This window comes from Caloenas nicobarica, chromosome 1, assembly GCF_036013445.1.
Source record: "Caloenas nicobarica isolate bCalNic1 chromosome 1, bCalNic1.hap1, whole genome shotgun sequence".
In the NCBI taxonomy this organism is placed as follows: Eukaryota; Metazoa; Chordata; class Aves; order Columbiformes; family Columbidae; genus Caloenas; species Caloenas nicobarica.
In genome coordinates, this window is record NC_088245.1 from 132,317,999 (window position 1) to 132,342,875 (window position 24,877).

The window sequence follows — 24,877 nt, forward strand, 5'->3', positions numbered from 1 at the left end:
GCAGATCTAAATGAGTCCCCTTGGCCACAAGGTCAGACAAGGACTCAAGTTTGACTGACAGTCCACCATGATGACAGTGTTTTTTCTCAGACACCGCTCCAAAGACAACCCCCCATTCCAGTTCTCTTGCTGTAGCCCTTAGACGTACGTCCCTATGTTTCACTGTACTGAAATATATCTTTCCCTGAGTCCAGTGACCTGAGCTCTTCATCATTTCATATATCCACGGTCTTTGTGGCATGTGCAAACGCTGCTGGTAACAATTGTGTTTCCCAGGGTGTTTCTAAAAAACAACTTTGAAAACCATCTAAACAGTGCAGCACCAACTGCTTTTCCCTATGCAGAGAAATGCACAGAAAAATGGCTGTTCAAAGGTGAGTTATTATTTATTGTTATACTTTCAGCCTATTTTTTCAAACAGTCCTGATCCACTTGAAGCTTGTATGGTTGGTTTTGAATAAGTTTTGGTTATTACTCAAGACATCATGCTAATTCAATCAAAGGCCTTGGAGCAGTCAAAAAGATTTTAAAGATTAGGGTTACCTTTTCCCAGATATAAGTGTAATTTAAGAAGTCATGAAAATACAAAATTCATCACATATTCCTTTATAAATGCATTTTTAAAAACATTGAAAATAAATTAATTCGTAATGAAGCTTTGTGTTAAACCAGGGCATGATAAAACTTTCTGTGAAGGCAGAAAATTTAGCTACAAACTAATGTCCATATTTCCTTCAATGGTGGTGATGGCAGTCAGATATAATCCCATGAAATTAAGTGAAATATCAGATTTCAAAGTCTGAGATTTTGCAAATATTTGAAAAACATTCCTAAATCTACCATTGACTTCCCACATGACCTCAGGCAATCCATTTAATATATGCTTTGCTAATCAATCTACACAAAATTAATAAAAATGTTTATTCAACTCGTAAAAACATTTGGATTAAAAAGAAAAAAAAATATATCTTTTTTCATTTTTTATATATGTGTTTCCACTTTTTCTCATCTGATTTCAGCCCATACTGCTGTGGGTACAGGACAGCGAAATGTACTTGTGGGGAACAGAGGCTTGAAACAGTGATAAAATAAATGCTTTTATTTGAGTTTATGTATGAAAAATTTTATTACTTCATTGCATATATTGTTCAAACCACATCTATCTCCTGGTTTGTGCATATGTATATTACTAAAGAACACTTCTGTACTCCAAATGATTTAAGATCCTTTCTATTCTCCCTATCTAAGCATAGCTCTCTTCTAACCAAGTTAATTTTAAAAATTTACAAATGTCTATTTGTGGATTTTTTTTTATGTTGGATGTGCCAATTTTAGACACCATAAAGAAGTATAATCAAAAAGACAGCGGATTCCCAAGAATTTTAAGACACCTTCCAGATTTTAGGAATTAATCCAGGTCTAACTTATTCTCTTTAATTTCTGAATTGGACTTCCCATTGTCACAAATACAAAAATTCTGGCATCGTACTTATTTTGTTGAAACCCAAAAATGATGATGGCAGTAACAAAACTGCACTCATAGCAATAGCAAACAATACCGAACTAAATTGTTCTTTATTCCAGTAAAGCTCCTACATGGTCGGTATGCTTGAGCAGAAAAGAATAAAAACCATAGCATATGACTTAATAATAATTAATTATATGTTAAATTTCAACATCCAGTGGAAAACCTCTAAGCACTTACCACACTGCTTAACAGTGCATTAAGCGTTTCCCAGATACATCATCTTTTAGTCCGCGTTGTGCTAGCTGAACAAATCAAGATGCTTTATTTGCCTCTCACAGGATGGCCCCTCAATTCCTGGAACAACTCAGCAGCCCTTCTCTTCCTTGAACACGGGCAGCCAGGACACCACACGCCACTCCAGAAACCTTAGCAGTACATTATACAATAGCACTAGTAATTCCTTATTTCAGGTTGCAGGTAAGGAAAAGACGCCCAAATTTGGTACTTGTACCAAGGGCAGATACTGATACTTGCTTTAGAGTTTCACCTGGAGAAAAACTATCATATGGGATTACATGACGGTGATGGGACACAGGGGTTGCAAAGGCCAGGGCTCTCTTGAAAATATGCACCCAGTGGGAGTATAAGCTAAGGGGGGACAGGGAGTAAGAAGGTAAGATGAAACAGAGGAGGGGAGTGAAAGTTGTATCTTTCATAGGAGTTTTAATTTGGATCAAAGAGAAATCCCCTCCCCTCAAATGCTACTTAGTAAGTATTAAAAGAGACATTTTATTTTTATAAACATCTAGAAATTGCAGAATATGTAAATAATATGTGCTGTTCTGAACAGAGCTTTTTAGGCAAGTTCTGTGCAATTTACTTCCTACTTTACTATTAACTGAGGTGATTGACAAGTATGCTTGAGAAAATGAATGTGGTGCAGATGATCACCATTCTACAGACAGGGCTACCCATGCAGCTTGCTTGCTTTCTTCACAAGAAATGGTTGGCAATGACACTTCTACCCTTCACTGGCAGGTCAGGTCAATCAGTCACATATCTATCCACTACAGCATATACAATTATGTTCTATTCTATAATCAAACTTTGAGGCAAGTCAAACAATTTTCCTGTCTGTCTGGACTATACTAATAAACAATGAAAAATAAAAAGCACCAATGTCCTACATTACAATTGCATTGCATCTGAAGATGAGGCAAAAAGCTTAATTGGAAAACACTACAAGGTTACACAAAGATTAATTACAATAAGCAATGAAGCCATTGCGAAAACTAGGCAGCATCTAGATATCACTGTGACCATGCTCTATCACGGTCCCTCTGCTCATTTTAGGAAGCTTTATTAGCAAAATTATTTCAACTATTTTGACTAGATGGAGCTATAGTTAAGTATATTCTATCCCAAGCTGTTTTTGCAGTGCTTTGTAGAGGACCAATACTGTTTTCCAGTAGAACCGACAGGCTCATATCTCATTAGCCACAAGCTGTTTTCAGTCAAGAAAGGCTTTTTTGTTTGTTTGGGTTTTTTTCACCCAGAAATCATGGCTCAATTGCTTTTACAGATTTTAAAACTGATTTTTATCTCAGTATGTGACAAGACTATGCAGAATAATTATCATTATTTGGTCCAGTTTGGAAACATTCATCTTGTGAGTTCATCTCGTGTTGATTTGTTTATGTTTTTGTTTCTTTGTTGGTTTTGGGGTTTTTTTTTGGTTTTTTTTGTTTTTTTATTTTTTTTCAATTAAAATGAAAGTTCTTGCATGAGTTCAACACTTCCATTTGATGCTTAGGTTATCTATTGTAATCAGTTTACCAGGCTAATCATACATGTGGCTTGGTGGCTGTAAGCACCGAGGAAACATAATACTCTCCTTCCTTTCTGGAGAGATCTGTTTTCATAGGAAACAGTTACATTTTAAGTGAGTTTCACGGTACCAGTGCAGCAAGCTTTGCCTACTCATGTCACTGTACATCAGAAAGCCATAAAAAGAAATGGGTGTGGAAAGAGAGGAGGGACTGGAAAAGAGGTGACAGTACTCAACAATCTTTTGGCAGATCGGCTCTATCTTCTCCTGCAAGCCTGGCTGTCCAGCATCCCTCTGAGGTAAACGAAGTTTATCAGTATACAAAAGGGAAAGAGTAGAGTCTACAGTTCTGTTCATTCTCACACAGGAAGCTTGTAGCAGAGATTTAGCCTTTTCAGTCTTTGGCCTTTTATTTGACACCTTTTTTGAATGATGTCAGCCAAAACCAGAGCCCATTAAAAATGCAAAACCCTTTGAGATGAAATAAAGAAAATAAGTCTTAAGCAAATTATTTTTCAAATCAGTCAGATTTTTTTTTAATATTGACTTCAAAAGGACCAGACCCTAAAAGAAAAAAAAATCCAGAGTAAATATTTGGGTGAGGAGGCAAGCAACTTACTGCTTCAAACAGCAGCTTTCATCTATAGGAAGAATACATTCATTTATTACCATCAAACTGTGCATTCAAGGTCATTGGGCTTTTTTAAATGTTTAAGCAATTACTAAAATAACCTGAAGGACAAGAGCATGACAGCAGGGCCTCTGATTTCAGACTATAGAATTAATGTTAAACAGCAACAATAGAGAAGGAAGAGGTACTTGTTCCTTCACTCCCTGTGTTTCAGATGTATGTTTCTACAACAGCTGCAAATTAAAGATATAATTGATTCAGACTATATTTCAGTGAAAGAGATTGTAGATATAAATTTGAGAAAATTGCATAATGAAGTACAATTATTCGGTAACGATAAACAAGAAAAAGTGTGAGACAACTACCAACTTCACAGCAGTTATGTACTTGGCCATTCATGCTACTGAAAGTACTCTCTGTTATAATTACTACTTCTCTGTTCAATCTTCTCATCTAAGCAACACATGAAATGGAGTTCTGGACATGTCATCTCAAAAGAAAATTAAAGAGCTGTAAACACATGAGTTACCAGACTTTTTAGGACTGACTGTAAACCACACCACACAGGGTTCTGGGGAGGTGCACAAGCAGGTAGTATAGCTCAGGCCTTTGTCTTTGCTTGAATGTTTGCTACTGTTTAGAAGCACGTTCAGGACAAAGGTGACTTAGTGACAGAACTGAAGATAGGGCTCTGAGTTTTCCAGAAACTGAAGAATATTTAGGGGGTTTAAAGACACAGTGAAATTCGTGTTTGGAAACGTAAAGCATGCCAACATAAACAAGGAAAGATCATAAGCTAATGTTGATGTTTCTACAGTAAGCAAAAAAATAAATATATATAAGAAATTTAACTTATAAAATATATTTCCAACAGAAATAGATATGACACTTAAGCAATATTAGCCCATCTCAAAAAAGTGACTTTTACAGAGAATAGAGGAAAGGTCCTATCTCTCCCAGTGTAGGCCTTCTCCCAAAAAAAACCCATCATACAGGCAAAACAGTAGCCAATCGGCCTGTACTGCTTGTATCTCACAGAATCATAGAACAGTTTGGGTTGGAAGGGACCTTCAAAGGTCACCTAGTCCAACCTCTCTGCCATGAGCAGGGACAACTTCAACTACATCAGGTTGCTCAGAGCCCTGTCCAGCCTGGCCTTAAGTGTTTCCAGGGAGGAGGCATCTACTGCCTCTCTGGGCAACTTGCTCCAGTGTTTTACTGCCTGCATTGTAAAAAAAAAGTCTTCCTTATATCTAGTCTAAATCTCCCCTCTTTCAGTTCAAAGTCATTACCCCTTGTCCTATTGCAACAGGCCCTGCTAAAGAGTCTGTCCCTATTTTTCTTATAGGCTCTCTTTAACTACTGAAAGACCACAATAAGGTCTCCCTGGAGCCTTCTCTTCTCCAGGCTGAACAACCCCAACTCTCTCAACCTGTCCAGATAGGAGAGGTGTTCCAGCCCTCTGATCATTTTTGTGGTCTCCTCTGGAGTCTCTGCAACAGGTCCATGTCTTTCCTGTAATGAGGGTCCCAGAGCTGGATGCAGAACTCCAGGTGGGGTCTCACCAGAGCAAAGTAGAGGGGCAGAATCACCTCCCTCCACCTGCTGGCCATGCTTCTTTTAATGTAGCCCAAGATACAATTGGACTTCTGGGATGCAAGCACACATTGCTGGTTCATGTCCAGCTTTTTATCCACTAGCATCCCCAAGTCCTTCTCCTCGGGGCTGCTCTCAATCCCTTCATCCCACAGCCTGTATTGATACTGGGGGTTGCCCTGACCCAGTTGCAGGACCTTGCTCTTGGCTTGTTGAACCTCATGAGGTTTGCATGGGCCACTTCTTGAGTTTGCCCAGGTTCCTCTTGGTGGCATCCTGTCCCTTGGGCATGTCAACTGCACCACTCTGCAAATTTGCTGAGGGTGCACTCAATCCCACCGTCTATGCCACTGATGAAGATATTAAACAGTACTGGTCTCAATAGCATTCCCTGAGGGACACCATTTGTCACCAACCTCCATCTGGACATTAAGCTGTGACCACTACCCTCTGGATGCAACCATCCAGCCAATTCCTTATCCACACAACAAATCCATATCTCTCCAATTTAGGAAGAAGGATGTTGTGGGGGACTGTGTCAAAGGCCTTATAGAAGTCCAGATAGACGACATTCGTAGCTCTTCCCTTGTCCACTCATGTAGTTACTACATCTTAGAAGCCCACCAGGTTGGTCAGGCAGGACTTGCCCTTGGTGAAGCCATGCTGTGTGTCTCAAATCATCCCCGTGTCCTATTTGCTATGTCACAGTTTTGTGTTTTAGTTCAGCATCAGCAGTGGTTAATACAGTTTTCCAGATTGTTATTGTAATACTGTGATTTGGAGGCCTCAAAAATTAAACCACCACACTGCAACATACAATCTAGAGGCAGCAGTCTGCCTGAACATTACTTTCTGTCTTCTGATTAATTGCTTACCCAGAAGAAACAATCAGTTAAAAGTATAAAATACTCTGGTTTGGATACTCCTCTCTTTCACTGTGGAAGTTCTCCGTGGAATAAGAGTCAGGTAAAAGGAATAATCATCATTTCCAATAAAAGATCCAACTCTAGTTACATGCACATGAATCTAAATAATTTACAGAAATGGCTACAAAAGGAAGACATGAACGTAACGTTGCTGATTTTTCTAAGATGACTGTAACAGAACCAGGGCTGTCCACACCCAGTATCTCATCAGTAAGCCAGCTGTAGTATTTGTGCCAAAATTTTTTTGACACTAACATCATTGTGATGTGAAACAGGACAATAGGAAAACTATCTGAGCCTAAACATCATGGGAAGACCTAAAAGTAAGGCATGCAGCTACAGATCCTATCTGACTTACATTATGAGTTCTTTGTATCAAACTATCACACAGATATTTAGCAATGAGAAAATTCAATTTAAAATTTACTGTCAGTATAACACACAATGCATTAATATAAATGATCCATCAGCAAGTACTTATAACAGTTATAAAACTGACTGCAATGAAATATGATCTAAAGCAAACAATTTTCATACATTTTCCATCCCGTCTCCATGTGATAACTCATTGCAAGCCACAGATGTTTGGTAGTCTGATGGAATGACCCAGCCATTTACACTCTTTGAGCCCACTGCACTTGAATAAGAAGAAAAAACCCAAACCAATCAATAAAAAAAAATAAAAAAAATTAAAAAATCCACAAGTGTTTTGATGTTCAGCCTGGTACAGCACAGTTCTGCTTTGGGGAAATGGTCTCAAGGCCTGAGGAATATTTTGTGTGAGAAATTTTCATTCTAGTTCTGTACACTCAAAATATCCACAAAATAATGATAAGCATCCAAAAGCTTACATGTTTATCTGAACTTAAAGCAAATCATACCTAGTCTTTTAAGTGCACATAATTAATGTAAATTTTTTTTATTTAAAAAAAAATTACTTAAAATGAGTTCAATTTGGGTCTGTAGCTATACATTTTAACACTTTTAACAAAAGCTTTCTAGTGTCTAGAAAGTAAATACTATGAAAGGTATCCTGAAGCAATGCTCAGAGTTCATGGCCATACGTTGATAATCCTCTTTCAAGCACACTCCATCCAGAAAGCAGTGTCACAGTTAAATAAGTGGGCTAGGGAAGAATATGAAATTATCAACCACAGTTCTGAACAATTATATATGGGAGGATCTAATCCTTCTTGAGAGAGGTATTCCTAGAAAGACGACAGGCACATAATCTCAAGAATGTCCAGAAAGTTAATTATAAAAAGGTCACAAAACCACTTTATCTTTCTGGGATGCCATTTGAAAGATTGATAACCAAGACAAGCAGATGTCTGTCTCTCCACTTGGAACAAGAACAGTTGAAAGACAAACAGCTAAGAAATAAGAAAACTACAATCATATTCAGAGATGTTCAGAAGATAAAATCACTCAGACCTAGACTGAGGTATCAGTCTGGAGCAAGTGTTGTGAAAAATGCTGCACTGGTACTTGGACTCTTTAGGATTAGTGTGAAGATTCAGACCATCCAGGATAATGCAGGCTTTGGGGTTGTTTTTTCATTTGTTTCTTTTGGGTGCTATTTCATTACTCTATTTTTTTTTTAATAGGAAGGCAGGAAAACTGGGTTGCCACATCATTTTGTATAAGTTGTTCTTCCCAAACTGAGAATTACAAATATTCATATACAGAGCTTCAATATGGAGCACAGGACAACCAACAGCTAATGTACCAAATGAGTAAATGAATCCTTTCCATAGACTTCCTAAGTCAGATCCACAGGCTTTCTCTTTTATCCTGTATGTTTCACTGTTTCTGTGAATTATGAATTTGTGTAAGCTATTAATTGTTAACAGCTGTCACTGCATAGTGAAACTATGCACCAGACATTTGCAACCGTTGCTGGATTCTACATGCTAAACTCACGTTACTTATGTTTCCTTACAACTTGGTAGTGCTTAGCATTGTCTCAGGTCAGTGTCTCTCCACAGGCTGTGTGTATTATCTCCTCATTCAGGCCAGATGCTCAACTGATTTGTTTGCAGAACCTGTGCTGACCTCACAGATACTTCAGTAGCCTAATCACAGCCTTTCCCACAACTCTACCCTATTTAAATCTTGGCTTGAAATAATTTGAGGACATATGAAAGCTTATAAGCTCAGTATTAGGAGAAGATATTTTGGAAAATAGTAAATGTTGGAAAAAAGTAATGTTTAAGGAAGATTTTTAATTACTAGAAATTCAGAAATAATTGAGAAAATAATTTTGGCTAGAGGAAAAGTAGACATGGACTGAAAACATTAGAAATATACATTTTTCCCTAAGTGTTGAAAGCAAACCATTTTTGTTCAGAAAAGCCAAAATACTTTGGTTTTAATTTTTCTAAATTAAACATTCCACTGAAAGAGAATTACACAACCAACAAAAAATGCTACTAAATCAGTACATCTATTCATATTTTTTTCTCATCATTTTGCTACTATAATTTTCAACATTTGTTTGTTCCCATCTCTGAAAAATTTCAAATCTATTTGAAAAAAAAATGTTCTCTCAGGCTTTCCAGCTATTTAGTCATTATAAAAGAAAATATTCTTGCATCTCTCCAGAAACACAGTTTTCCTTCTTCCTTCGTCCTTAAAATAGACAATGGAGTTTGAAGTACAACATGTAGGTAACCCATTTGGCAAGGACATAATTTTTGTCTATCTATTTATGTTCTCTGTTCAATCACTCTTTTCATCTGAGCAGAACACAGTCAAGGTTTAAAATTCTTCCACTTTTAGCTTTGTTTCACCACCTTCTGAAATTTCGTCCAAAAGAGTTGTTAAAAGGCAGAAGAAGAAACCGCTATACAAGTCAGCTCCAAGTACTGCTGTTCTTTGAATGTTTGTAACCTCAAAGAGTATTTAGGAATCCCCAAAATGCACCATCATTGAACTGCTTACCCTTATTTACAAATACTCCTGGAAATAGCTTGCTCACCACTTCAAGCCTTCTGTGTTTAAATGAAAGCTGGAATTTTTCACTGTACCAAACAGATGAGCAAAACTGAAAATGAAAATTTTTCTAGGTTTGTCTTAGTATGTGCCCACACAATAGCTTTTATTCTTGTTAAGATACAAAAGTAAATGCGTATCTTTTTATATGTTTACACATATATACACGAACAGGAGTGGGGACAAAGAACAGTGATATAATTATCAACAAAACCCCACTTTTTCTGCTAATTTAATTTCTTTTTACTTCAGACTGCATATTTTAATGAGAACAGAACAGCGTATCTAAACACTGATCTTACTACTTCTGTTTTGGAAACAAGTCTGAGTGACAATCACCTGTCATTGCACTAGCAGATTAAATAAATACTTGCTACCCGGTCTTCTAACACTTTCACAGTTCGGTTTGCTTCTTATGATATGAAAATCTCAAAGGCAAATTAAGAAAAAGCAAAAATAGAAAAAAACAGATTTTGACCAGAGACGCTATTTGTGATGTTACACACTTATCTGTTCTGATTACCAGATTACCAGCGTTTTCCAGTGAAATACTCTGCAGTCGTAAACAGTCCCAATTAAAATATAGTGGTAAATAGGGATCGATATCAAGGAGTTAGATTCTTGAGTTCTGTCAATGTAACACAATATGGACAAATTAAACAGTTTCAAATAAAATCCCTTTGATAGCAAACTTCTTAGCTGTGAAAACTATTGGGGGCAGGGCGGGAATCTGTTAAAAGGCAGTACTGTCTTAAAGGTGAGAAATATCATGCCTGCAGATGGTTTTGATCTGAACAGGCACTCTCTTAATGACTTTTGTGTTGATCAATATACAGACGCACCCGCACCAACTGGGAACATTCCCTGAAGAAAGAAGTTCTGATTCTCACAGACCAAAAGCCTGACTGATTAATAGAAGGTTGTCTACTTGTGATCATCTTTATATTCACAAAGTTTTCATTACTGGTGTTGCCACCCACCATGTCAATATTTACCTTCTTTGATGTTTGACTCTTTTTCTAGTACAGAGGAGATCTCTGAAAAACAGCTCTGCTTAGTGAAAGTTCCAATATGAAATAACAGTTTTAAAACCGACTTAGTACTTGATTTTTTTTTCTCCATCTTTTGGTTTACACAATAAGATAACACCAGGAATTTGGTTTGGAGAATGATGAATGGATACAGTTTCTGTAGCCCTTTTGAGCCTAAGTGGCACCAAACTCTAAACAAAATTACTTAGGCCAGACTACACATTCAGGCTCCAGAACCCAGACTTGAACTAAGGATATGAAAGGCAGTTTACACCAAATGAGGATACATATTCTCCTCTGTCCTCTACTCTTGTTGCTTCAACACTTGCTCTTTTTCTCTGTCGTGTGTTCTGACACAGAACAGCCAATTCCCTTCCAACAACCATCTTCACATTATTTGTATTTCAGAAAAATGGAGGAGGCTTCTTCTGGTGCAAGCTTCTGCATAAGGGAAATATTTCCTCAGGTGACTGCTTTTTGTCAAATTTCATCTAAGAGCTTAGGTGATTTGCTCCTATTAGTAGATATTAGAAGATGAGGATGGCATCCTGCTCTTCTTTCACGTACCTGTTCCCTAATGAGTCTTGCACACACATCAGTTGTAGATGTGGCTCTAATTTTGTGCAATTTAGATATCGCTTTATATAAAACTACACAAGACTTTGGTGTACTTTGAAATAAATCGCTTACTCTGCTGATTTTCTTTTTTTCCTCCCTATGGTCTGCGAGATATCTATTGATATTGCAGTGCTGATCTGCAGCAGTTCTCCCTGCTGACTTAGGCCAGCAAGCTGCTCATGAATCTAGCAGATGTTTCGGTTGTCTAGGCCAATGGAAACCTCATGGACCCTTTTTTCTTCATCTCCTCCCAGGAGCAAATGTTAGTGCAGCAGATATCTGGATGTGTGCCATGTAGCAACAGAGACAGGAAAAAGCTGCTGTGGCTTCATTAAGCATGGTGCTGTATACTGATTGTATTTTTTTTTTCCATTCCTCTCTAAGAGGGTTATTTCCAAATGCCACAATCTTCTTATGAAGCCAAACATTAAATCTGTTTTTTTTCAAACATGTCCCTAAACTTCCCCTGTTGTGCTATCGAACCTTACATTAATACACAGATGTAAATTAGAAATATACATTTATGTGTTAAACTTCTTTTCCCTGACAATACAAACTTAAAAATGCCTAAATGCAAGTTGCATTTAGCATTGTGTCCCTAAGAGATTGTACAGACTGTGTCAAGGAAACTGTTAAGGGTATTTAGGTATAAGAACAAGTTAAATTTTTTAAAATGTAATTTAAAATAGATTAATTAAAAGGAACTGAATGCTTGAATTCTCCAGCTGCACTCAAAAATAGACATATAGAAAAGTGGTTTTTTATCACTTGACCTTGCTTTCACAACAGATGGAAGGAAGTCTCTTATTCAAAAACTCCAAGCTTTTGTTCTAGAGTCTTTTATTTGTTTGTTGGTGGTTTTGTTCTTGTTGTTGTTGTTTTGACCTTTGGATCCCTTCTTTTTGTTAGGATTTAACATGAGATCTGTCTTTTCCAGTGGTCTATGACTAAAAAGCTTCACCCCAAATATCATATTTGTCTGAAATTCTTGTCCTTACTGTTCTTAAAGTTAATGAGTTGGTATGACAAAAGGAATCAGCAGAAAAACAGTTGCCAAATTTCTTCACTTTATGCATTCGTAAGATGTACTTTTATATATAGGCATTCGTTAATCTTCTCTCATGAGCCAATTTCAATTCTTACTCCTCAAAAAGCACAAAGAGGGACAGGATGGGTGTACTTGTGTGAAGCCAATGGCAGAACTAAGAACTCAGAAGGGACTTCTGAATTTCTGCAAGATGCAGTAAAAGGTTAACATTAGCTTCATTGTCACCTGGACTGAAATCTTTGTCTCTTTTTACCCAAAAAAGCCTATTATATGTCAATAGGCCAACAGAAGAACTTTATTAATTGATTCTTTTCAGTTAGAAAAATTGCATATTTAATAGGAAGTAATTCCAGCTCCACATCAATGGGGATGTGAATGCAACAATGCAAATTTTCTGTCTTCCTTAGAATAATATTTTGGTATGTCCTCTTGCACAAAGAATTCCTTATGGATCTGGAATGAGAGTCACAGTTTAATGTGATTTTTTGCCTTTTGAACACAGTTAATTTATCAGCTCCATATAAACATTCATATTTTTACAGCTAAGTTTGACTTAAAATTTTATTAATTTTTATTGAAAAGGTAAACCTAGGAGCTGCACTACCTGTATTATTGCTTAAGTGTATAAAAACTTTAGTGAATTTTATAACATACAAAGCACAAGGGGTCTCTGCAATAACATTGTTTTTAAAATCCACTGAAAAAAATCAGCAAGTATATTGATATGTGCATTAAAGTAATTTTCTAGATCAGTGAATCCATGTCAGTAATGGCTGACTAGATTTCCTACTTGGCTGTAAGAATATTTTAGTTGAAGTCATTTATTTTATAATTTACTGAATTATTCTAAAGGTTATTTGGTATCTAACAAAATGTTGACTTGAATAATTTTCTTCTAGAAAAGGGAGAACAACATTCATTCTGCACATTGTTGAGAAAATACGTGCTTGTGTCAAATTCACAGGATAGCCAAAAATTCTCTTACTGGTCACATTAACGTTACCTTATTTCTTGCATTTTACATAATTAGTTGATATAAATATGTTTTTCTTTTAGGATTAAATCACAACATTATTTTCTTATGACCAAAACATACTTATCTTTATAGCCCACCAAGGAATGTGGCTGTAGAGTGACCATATATTGGGGAAAAAAAGGGCAGTGCAGTTGAAGGTTTCCTTGCTGAATGACAAGTGTCTTTGGAACGAGCTTTAATCTTGCTAGCATGGGTGTCGGTAGCCCAGATGACATATCCACATACAGTTATTACCTCAGTCAGCACCATACTCACATGCCCATGCAAAAATGAAACTTGGAGCTCACTAAGGCGTGTTGCAAGGAGAGTCAGGAAGAAGAAAAACTATCCAGCAAGTGAGGATCAGCAGCCTCCTCTTTGTGGCCCATGGAGAAAGAAGCAGAGACATTCACGAAAGGAACATACAAGGCAACCACAGGTGTGCTGTTTCCTTAATCACCCTAAAGGATGAAACATTTGAAAAACTAACAAAAATGCTGTTGTGCAATGAGGAAATGCAAAGGCAAGAAAAAATTCTGAATTGCATTTATTACTGTATAGCTGTCCGGTTGGCAGCTTGGCAGGTTGTGAGCTGCACAATCACACACAACGCTTAAGTGGTTCTTCTTGCAGTGGGTTCTACGAAGTGTTTGTAATTACATTAGTATTGAGTGTTGATGGGTTTTAGTCATAAGAAGAAAAGGGAAGCAGAACAAACGTGAATTAAAATGCCTTAAAATATACTACAAATTAATTTTTGAAAATGTAGGGACTTGCCTACACTCTGGAAAAAGAAAATTCTCCCACTTACTAAGGAATTCATTACATGGCAGAGGAGGATATCTGATAAAATTAACAAAACTGATTTATCAGCTTCATTAGAGTTTTTGTTTGTTTGTTTGTTTTATTCTCAGCAGTTACCACAACTAGCCTAATCAGGGAAATATATTTCTCCACAAGGGAAATATAAATGCCAAAGACCACATTTGCATATCAGGGGATGGCAGGAGAGGGGAGGAGGAGACACAATGACTAACATCTGTTGCACAGATTGAGACAAGTCGACTTTTTCTGGACAGCAGAGTGCGTTTCTCAGGTGAAGAAATGAAAGAGCACAAAACACCTCTTTTTTGGCATTCATGCACTCAGCAATCAGAATCCCTGCCTGAAAGACTCTATTTGAGAGGAAGGTAAGAGGAGAACTGATCTCCAATACCAAGTGCCTTTAAGTATCAAGACTTTTATATTCTCAAGACTGTGTGCTTGTTTACGTACACAAACTAAGCTAACAAGCAGGTGCCCAAGTGTTTGCTGGCACAGACTTTGACCGTAGCCATTATAGAGTATCTGGTTTTGTTTGAAAGTAGTTAGCTAAGAATATAAGCTAATTATAAAAATAAGATTTGAAAATTGTTTCATTTGGGAAGGGAAGCTGATGATGGTGTGGGGATGTCCTGTGATCAAGTCATACCAGTTTAAAAAGAGTAAACAAACTTTTATATCTCTGAGCACAGAGCACATGAAACAACAGAAAAGGTGACTTTAGCCGTGATTCAAATCTTTTTTCAGTCAATACTCAGCCTCAAGGCATCTGTCACACTTCACACTTAGATATACTTTTTTTTCAGTCTGCAGTTCAGTGATCAGTGCTTTCTCTTCAGAACAAGCTGTGGGAAGTAGCTAACTGCTACAGTACCAAGTCCTACAATGACTCATTTATGCTGTTTCTCTGCTTCTGACCTGGAGCAAGCATAGCTATCTCTACACTATACTCCAGTTTGCACTTTAACCATCAGTTTTACTGATCTTCCTGAGCTTCTTTCACAGAACCATAAACACAAAATCATATCAACTAAATGATTCAGGTAAACTAAATTCTTTCCCCAGTGTACCCTTTGGGCCAGGCAGTTGTGGGGTAGAGATCACTGTCCTTTTCAACATTGTTATATTGCTTTTTAAAAACTACCTTAAGCTCCATAGTTATGTATCCCCATTTCAAGAAGATACAGTAAAATTCATAACAATATCTTTCTAAGCCCTTAGTGAAAAGCTACCTCTTATAGGCTTCTACCTCTTCATATTACGAGAGTTGTTTTACTCACTTTTGGATGTTGCTCCTCGTGCTCGACTCTGAGAATCAAAGGAACAGTAAGAATGATAGTAATGAAGACACCTTTTAGCCTCATACATTGTATAAAAAGCCTGAGATCTCCTGAGCACCACAGAATTACAGTCTATGACATGCACTTATAAATCATTCGTTGAGCTTTCCATTCTTCAGTTCTCCTAGAATAATATCCACTGATGAAAACTGATTTATCAACACAGTACTGACAATATGAGTCTAAAGTCAGGAGAGATGTAGCCCACTGTAAAATAATCCACTTCTAAAAATATCAAGTGGGTAAAAGAGGATTTGATCTTCTCAATTAATTTGACCTATAATTAAACAATGTCCAATTTAGATATTCTTCCATTTACAATTTGTACCTTCTGCCATCAAAAGCCCTGAAGCCTTTTGTCAAGCATGCTTGCCATGTATGACAGACTTGGATCAGAAAGTCTCCTTTAATCTTTCATCGACAGCAGACTCTGGAACAGGGGTGTCAAACTCATTTTCACTGGGGCCATAACAGCCTCGTGGTTGCCTTCAAAGGGCCAAATGTAATTTTAGGCCGGTATAAATCTAGGAGTAGTTACATTTATACCGGTCTAAAATTACATTTGGCCCTTTGAAGGCAATCACGAGGCTCATGTAGCCCCAGGGAAAATGAGTTTGACACCCCTGTTCTAGAAGATCTCTCCTGCTTTTCTCTAGATACCTATCTCCCATGTTAAGTTAGGTTTACTTTGCCCTGTGTGCTGCTTTACCACTTCCACTGTCAGACTGACCAGGCCTTGAACTGGATCTATGAAATGATTTGGTTTCAACAGCCCTGGACTGGCTGGCAAACAGCTGAATCACTGCAACTGAGGTCCTGAGGGCTGGGAAGAACTTCTCCAATATCAACTTGTGGGAGAGAAAATTGGTATCAAATCACATTCCTGTGATTTCCTGTATGAAAGAGAAACTTCTATGCAGATACACATAGCAAATATGCACTGAATAACAATGCAATACGATTATAAAGGCTAGCTGAAAACCCAGACAGAGAGTTCTCTTACTTAATATTACACTAAACTTACTTACAGAAACAGCTTAAAATAAGGTTTCACAGTGGAAGTTTACAACTTTAAAAGACCAAGAATAATTGCTTGGCTTTTACTTAAACATAATTCTACCCCATGTTTTGAGTAGAACAAAACAAGGCAACTGTTACAGTCTCCAACCAAGACATTGTTCCAGTGTCTGTTCCACTGAAAGACTCTAATGTTATTTATGCTGCTTCTGGGCAATTATTTTGAAATAATAAATTCGCTAGCTAGCGCATCTCATTCCCCATACATGGAAACTTTGCTTTCTAGGAGTATATATAGGTCCTCAGAAGATGCTCTCTGTAAAACCAGCTTTTAATGGCTTTGCTTTGGGGCAGCAGGGAAAAAAACAAAAACAAAACCAAACAACCAAAAAGTAATAAACAAACAAAACCCACAAAAAAACTACCACCAACAAAACAAAACCAGACCCTGCTTATGTTTTCAGCAAGAACTGCTTACATACAGCTGTTGTAGACCTGCATTGGCCCATAAAGAGAACTTGCTTTTTATTCATCTAATCTTTACAATAGGCAGAACAGCTCCATCCAAATATACCATCAAGAAAAAATTGTTTAGAATAAATGAACCTGCCCTAAGAGAGGATGAAAATGAGAAAACAAGCAATTGAAATTATGATTTGGGATTTGCATAAATATTTCCATTTTTTTATGCAATGCCATATGGAAAAATTTCTATAACCCAGTGATTCCAAGAGCTGGAGCTTCAATAAAAAAGAAAAACACAACAGCAAACAACATGAGACTTGTCACGGGACAGCAGGAGATAACAACTCTTCTTCGTATACAAATGAAAATGTGAAAGAAACAATTGTGTGTTGTACCACTGCTGCACTATGATTCTTTTGTTCCAAAAGCCACACTGAAGACATTAAACTGCTGCTAAAAGAGCAGGCAAAACATGAAAGCTCAATGCCAGTCTATATTTCAGAACTGGTACAGTGATACAGAAAACTCACTTGCTGTTGACTGCTCTAACTACTGCTGCTACAGATACTGTTGCTTCAGGCTTCATATACAGAAGGACAACATCCCAGGGAAGAAAGAAAGGAAAAAAATAAAAATCAACAAAACCAGCAACCCCTCTCGCCCCCCAAAGCAATATCACATTTGTTTGTATCTGGGAAGTTCTGTTCGAAAGACTGGAACAGAATGTACAGCAAACCCAGTGCCTGCAGAAACGCCTCTGAGCCCATGCAGTGTAGCCACTCTGTTGACATGCAGCCGACACAAGGCTTCTGGAAAATGCTCAATATGCTGCCTGTGAACAGGTCCTGCACATGCTTATTGTGTCTGTTTGGGCCTCCTCCTGGCTCTGAAGTGAGATGTGTGGCCTGGCCTTCCAAAAACATTGATCTGCACTGTCTTACTTGGAGGTGTGTGGGGGTAGGGCATTTCTTTTTTTGCTGTCTAGGACACAGTAGGAAAAATTGTCCAATATGAATAAATGGCAATACACTTATTAGTGCAAAAGATAGATTAAATCAAATGTTTGCTCCCAAATTACAAACCCCATAGACATCTAATGAAAGATATCAGAACATCTTAAGAGCTGTGGTGAAACAGTTACAATGAGAAGCTAAGACTCTTCCCCTCTCCTCATTACTCTAAGCAGTATTTGCTAGCTCTGGCAGACAAGAAGGTTATCCAGGAAAGTAAACTTCATATTTTTTCTCCCTCATATGCTTACAGATGACTCATTTGTACCAAAAATATTAAAATACCAAACGGAGGTAAAAAGTAGTAGGTATTTTTTCAGGCACTCATAGAGCTGCCTGGTGTGGCTGAGCTATAAAAGATGAGACACAAAAGCTGTATCGATCCTCTAAGCAAGCACACATTTAATAAGCCTGAAAAAGCTTTGCTGGTATGTGATCATCCACAGATTAATGACTACAGAAGTCAAAGAGATGACAAAAGCGATAGTTCTTCCCCATTCTCTATCTTGCATTTATTTTCTTCCTAGTGGCTGGTACAGTGCTGCATTGTAGATTTAGTATAAGAGTATGAAAATAATGTTGATAACACACTGATGGTTCAGTTACTGCTAAGCAGTCAAGGACTTTTCAGCTCCTCATACTGGCCTGCCAGCAACAAGGTAGGGAGTGCACAAAAGGTTGGGAGGGGACACAGCTGGGACAGCTGAGCCCAGCTGACCAAAGGGATATTCCGTAGCATATGATGTCATGATGACTACATAAAGCTGCGGGAAAGAGAAGGAAGGGGGGCTATTCAGAGTTACGGTGTTTGTCTTCCCAAGTAACCATTCTGCATGATGGAGTCTGTTTTTCCTGGGGATGGTTGAACACCTGCCTGCCCATGGGAAGTGGTGAACGAATCACTTGTTTTGCTTTGCTTGCAAGTGCGGCTTTCTCTTCACCTATTGAACTGTCTTTATCTCAAACCACGAGTTTTCTCACTTTTACTTTTCTGATTCTCTCCCCGTCCTACCAGGGATGACTGAGTGAGCAGCTGCGTGGGCCTTTGTTGCTGGCTGGGGTTAAACCACAACACCAAGAGACCAACATTACATAAGACCCCCCCAATATTAGAACAATAAAGCATAAGAGCAGAAAAAAAAAGGAGGAACTAAAATGATATATGACACCTTGCAGATGACACTACAGAAATTGAATCTGATGCACCGAAAGTCAGAAGGCTGGTACAGTGGGAAGAAAAAAGGAGCAACTGAATTGGACTGCAGACAGAGAGAATATTTAAATCATTGCTTTGGGCAAACTACCTGCAGATGACTGAACACTGAGAAGCTGGAGAGAAAAAATTATGACAAGATGTCTGAACAGCAACGAGCAATTTTTAATTGGCCTTTAATATGCCTAACTTGACATGTATAAAAAGAGACCTCGTTTCCAAAGGGAAGGTCTTAGTATTTGCTGAAAAACTGTAAACCACTAGTCAATTCTAAAATTTCTTGCTGATAGCTTGGGTGTGAACCAGACATTTAAAAACAAAGAATGATACTAGGTTGAAGTACAGTGATAAATGGAAATGAAAAAAAAAAAGAAAGGAAATAGAACAGAGAAAACAGGAGCAACAGGGAGAAAGGTGAACAAACAAACTCCATCAGAAAGTGCTGGTATGTCAGCACTGAAACATTTCAGAGAAATGCATCAATTCTGATGACATTCTCTGTAGAAAAAAAAAATAACTTTACAGTCTTTGAAACACCAGAGAGGAACACTGTGTATTTTCATTTAGAGATGCATTTTAGATCCTTATATTGTTTAAAAATATTGCTTTTTACATTTGATAATGTTTAAATTCACATATTGTCTATAGAATGCTACAGAAACTAAAGACAAGGTATAAATGAAAACATTTCAGTTTCAGCACACGGAAACATTTTAAAGTGACATTTTTTTTACCCTGACACCTTACTGAACTTGAAAGACGGAATGTATTTCTGTGTAATATGGATTATTTTAATGTGGAGCTCTCTCACAAAACAAAATCAGCACATTTCAATGAGTTCCAACACATTCATTTACATTTATACATGGTCTCTAGCTGCATCACAGCATTAAAAGAGGGATTCACAGAACACAGTCTATCTACATTTTCCTCCTACAGGTCACAAGAAAGAACAATAAATTCTTTAAGCAGAAGTATAGAATAGACTATACTAAGGTTTCTAAAGCAATTTTCATTCTACATCAAGTTGGGTGTGGAGGGAATTGGCTAATAAAAAGTCTTACACACAAAATCCATTACAGGAAGGCTCATTTCCCGAAAACTGGGTCAGAATCAATTTTGACCTTGTTAACAGGATGTGAAAATGAAGACTGTTGAAACAAGCAATGCAGGAACAATTTTAAAATCTTTGTTTTGTACCCAACCTTTAAGTTTAACAAACAAATTTTAAGGGATCAAAGCTAGCCTATTACGAAGCATAAAACTACCTCTGCTGAAGACCATAAATTATGTATGGAGCAGGCATATTTACTAGTGCTGCTAGTAATGCAGAACATCTCTGAATGAGCACTGACTGCTGAATGTCTCATGTTCTTTTATGGTAAATTATGCAGAAAGCTCCAATACCACGACGATTCTAAGGTGCTAGGGTTCATGTACATGAGTGTTTGTGAGTCATTCTATAAGCAGAAGGCAAAAATATTACCTTTTTCCTTTTGCTCAGGTCCAATGTTTTTTGAAGAGTAATTGTCACTAACACAAAAATGGATATATTGAAAAATGACAGAAAACATTATTATCTTCTCCATCCCCTTTCCTTTTTTTTTTTTCTCTTCTTTCCTCCTCCACTTCCTCATCATGTTTCCCTTCTTCAAGTGATGCAGCTGCATAAAAATTCGAAGTACTGATTGGAGAGATGTACCAAATTCCATGAACAGAAATCGCAGTTGAGAATATAACAATCAGAATGTACATCAATTAAAGTATTTCCTCCATCACGAATGGTTAATTTTCAAAAAAAAAGATTTTGCTTCTTCCAAAACAAGAATGTTTTCAGAACAGGTTCATTTATATTCAAGACTCAGATGAATTTTAAGTACTAGTGAAATGTGTGGAATGTCTATATGGCCCAATGAGGCACAACACATCACCTCTTCCCTCCTCTGTGGTAATGACATCCAGAAGCTATTTGTTACTCTTCTATCAATATGCCTAGATTGCTTTGATGCATAGCTATGCCTTAGCTGTACTATTTCTGATTGAAGACCTAAGTCAGTATTTCTTTCTGGTAGCCTCACTGAACTCCATGATTTGGTGTGTGTGCGGGATTTTTAATAGGCAGAATCGAAACCAAAGCAGAAGAACAAGTGCAGGTTTTCCCATCCAAATCTGGAGCACATAAGGGGACAGCAGTCTGCTCTGGAGAAATATGTGAAGGACAAAGAAGCTGTCGTTGGATTTGTTCCAGAAGACTGGGAACAAAAGATTAGCCTAAACCTCCCACCCATACAATCATTATGAGCCTGCCTGTTTACCTGGTACATGTGTGGACAGGCCACACATGGCTGTGTGCGGTTTATCATTTCCTAAAACAGTATGATAAAACTCTGTAGGCAAGCTATCAGATTCAACTAAAAATATAGTGAAATATACTTCATATGCACCTTATCTTAATATAGTATGGCAGGAAAAGACAAAGCGCTACTAAACAATGCAATTCCCTGCCCCCCTAATACTTAAAGTGGTCTGATTTCAACTAAAATCTGAAAGTGTCCTTGTGCTATTTGCAGAATCCAAATGTTTTAATTAATTTATTTATTTATATATTTAGACTATACAGAAGTAAAAATATATAATTTTCTTCCTTTGTCTTTTCACATCGAAGACAGTGGTTTAGCACACTGCATTTTTTCAAACTTCTCATTTAAAGCAGGTGGTTTAATTTTCAAATCTTCAGGGAAAAATATCCATCTTGGGCTGAGACTTTATCTGCCTCATTTCAGCAGAGAGGTTTCAATTTTTCCTCTTTAAGAAAGTTATAAACCTCATCTTGAAGTCTTTGAAGATGAAATGTATTTTCCCTATGCTCCTAACTTCAGCAATGGTCTAGAGATTTAACAGGAAACTAGGTCATTAGAGTCCCCAATACTTTCTTTGACATAGCTAAATGACATCTCTTCTGGAATACAAATGTCATTTTGCCCTTTATTCTTAGAAAAATAGATGTCAATCCCCACTAGAAAACACTGCGATCATTACCTTTTGATTGGAAATTTAAATCAGTGGAAAATAAAATACATTTGAGGTGTTGCTTCTCTCCAGCTTCTATTTCAGATCAATTTTCTAGGCTTCTTGAGCTGCCCAAGCCTCTCTCAGCTGGGCAGTCTCTTCTTCTGATTAGAATGAATCTACAGGTATACAAGGCAACATCTCTGTATTTTAGAGGCCGTCTCATGGAGTTCAGGATCAGAAAAAAAAATGCTTCACTTCACACTGATTTTTGAAAAAAAAGAAACCTAGCATTTCACTGAACTTTCATACTACAATCTGACTTCACATTATAATGCATTCAACAGCAACACAAAGCATAATGAATACATTACCATACTGTAGATAAGTGAATAGCAATGGGTGAAACACAAAGCTCAATGGGTTTTAAGATTAAATGGCTTATTCCAATAATAAGTGACACTAGCTGAGAAAGCCTTGTCTATCCTTTCATTGGCATCCTCCTGATACCAGCCCAGACCTCTCACTCCTCCAGCACAGTGTTCCTCTTCTAAGAATCCCCACCTCTCTCCCACACATTTTAAGCATGGCTTTAAATTTTACAGATTGACTGGTGTTTTGTGTTTTTCTATTATGCTCCCCCAGGATACACAATTTATGTCTAATAAAAGCTCACATCACACACTCAATGGAACAAAACAGAGAGAACCAGGGAAACAATGTGTTGTAAGACAATTTGCCATGAACAATCCAGCAAGTACCATTACAGAGACCTCTATAGCCGTAAGGCCTTAATACTTGAATGACAGAAGTGACAGAACAAGACTGAAAATGAAAAAGAAAAAAACAAAACAAAACAAAAACCACCAAAAAAACCCCAAACAAACCCACAAAAAAACCCACAAAGCACCCCAGGGCCTGATGGGAGGCCAGGGGATGGGAACCAGGAAAATACTGAAATTCAAATCAGTACAGAAGCTGGGAGATCTGAGTACTAGAAATATGGTTTAGTTTAATTGATTTGTAAAACCTGTGTTAGCATTTAGTTCAAAATCCTCTCCCACTTATTTTGGGATTATCTTGAGTTCCTTGCTCTCATCGCCCAGTTGTTTTGCCTTGTTTCCTGTAACAGCTTTCAACCCTCAACCCCAGTGTAGAGAAGTGAAACACTGGGACACAGGCTTTGACCAGAATCCAGGTCAGGGGCTCAGACAACCTCCTCTTGACTTCCAGCAGCACAGAATGGTGCACTTATGAACAAGTGAACACGATCCACAGAGTCACATGCACTGTTTTTCTGTATAACTATGATCCTGCTAATGAAAACGCAGAGAAGTCCTTAAAACACCTCTTCTTGTAAGTTTTCTCTTCTATTGATCTATTCTACGTTCCAGTGCTGAGCTACTAACTTTCTAGAAACCCATACCTTCACTTCAACCCAAGAAGCCAGAGAAATTAAGCCAGTAGCCTCTCAAAGAAATATGCTTTGACATTAGCCTGGCACACACAAAGATCACAATGGAATTTCAATTACCCACGTCAAGCATGGTACTGTGGAAGTGCTCAAGTGCTCTGCTTTGCTAAAAACAAAACCTCTTTCCAGCTTTGATTGCAGCAAGCCCAGCTCTTATTTCACCTTTCAAGGAGAAAATAAGATTCAAGAGAAAAGCACTCCAAAGCAGCAGGAAGCTCTTTGGTCAAGGAGATGTCAGACTTCAGTACTCCCTTGGCCAAGCAGTTCAAGGGTTTCAGCTGACTCAGTGTGCTGGTTTTGCTGGGATAGAGTTACTTTTCTCCATAGTAGTTAGAATATTTTCTTTTTAGTAGCTAGTACAGTCTTTTGTTTTGGGTTTAGCATGAGAATAATGTGATAACACACTGGACTTCCTACACTTTTCCTTGGGACAGAGTTGATCTTTTCTTCCCAGTAGCTAGGCTGTGTTTTAGAGTTGGTATGAAAAGAACATGAGGACTCACTTATGTTTTGGCTGTTGCCAAGGAGACCAAGCACTTTTTCAACTTGCCAGCTGCAGGTGCACTTAGAAGCTGGGAGGGAGCATGATAGGACAACACCTAGATTGATATCCAGGCTGGCCAAGGAGAAATCCCCTACCATACGCATCATAGTCATTATATAGCTGGAGCGGACTTTTCTGGCTTGCTCTTGCCTCTCTTCTTCCAGGATCAGCTGTTCGAGACCAGGGCGCTCTTTTTTCCCATGATCAGATGTTCAGCACAATCATGTTTGAGAATGACCTGCTGTCCTGATCTCCACTCTTCTGGGATCAGCTGTACACGACTAGTGTTCATGAGCAATTGCATTGTGCATCACCTATTTTGTATATTGATATAGATACAGATATAGATATTATTTTATCTTCCTTTGCTGTCCTATTAAACTGTTCTTAACCCATGAGTTTCTCCCCTTTTGATTTGCTCCCCCATTCCACTTGTGGGAGGGGAGTGAGTGAGCAGCTGCGTACTTAATTCAAGTGCAGACTTCTCAGGAAGAGCATACTGTGCTTATCTTACAACCAGGCTATAAAGCTGCCTGCTAGGTGACAGGGAGTGCAATTTTCACTAACAAAACCAATTTTGAGAAGAAACTGCAATAATATGTAATTTTATAAGGCAGATGTGTTTGCTGCAATAAATAGATGTCACAACCTTGGGCTAACAAGGGAAAATGTTTGAGGGTCATTGGAGGGAGGAAAGGACTTTGATGAATTCTGCTACTGCTGTCTGATCAAGTACTGAGACACACCCAAATGTATGAAATTATTTTCTTTGGTGAGCTAAGAAAAACAAACAAACATACAAACAAGCAAAAAATCCCTAACTTAAAC

The 24,877-nt window shown here is 37.7% G+C and overlaps 1 protein-coding gene across 3 annotated transcripts in view; it reads right to left on the reverse strand.

Annotated features, from left to right (window-relative positions):
• CADM2 (cell adhesion molecule 2) overlaps nt 1–24,877 on the reverse strand; it is a 670,830-nt gene that overhangs the window by 194,308 nt on the left and 451,645 nt on the right. The gene's annotated exons all lie outside the window — the stretch shown is intronic.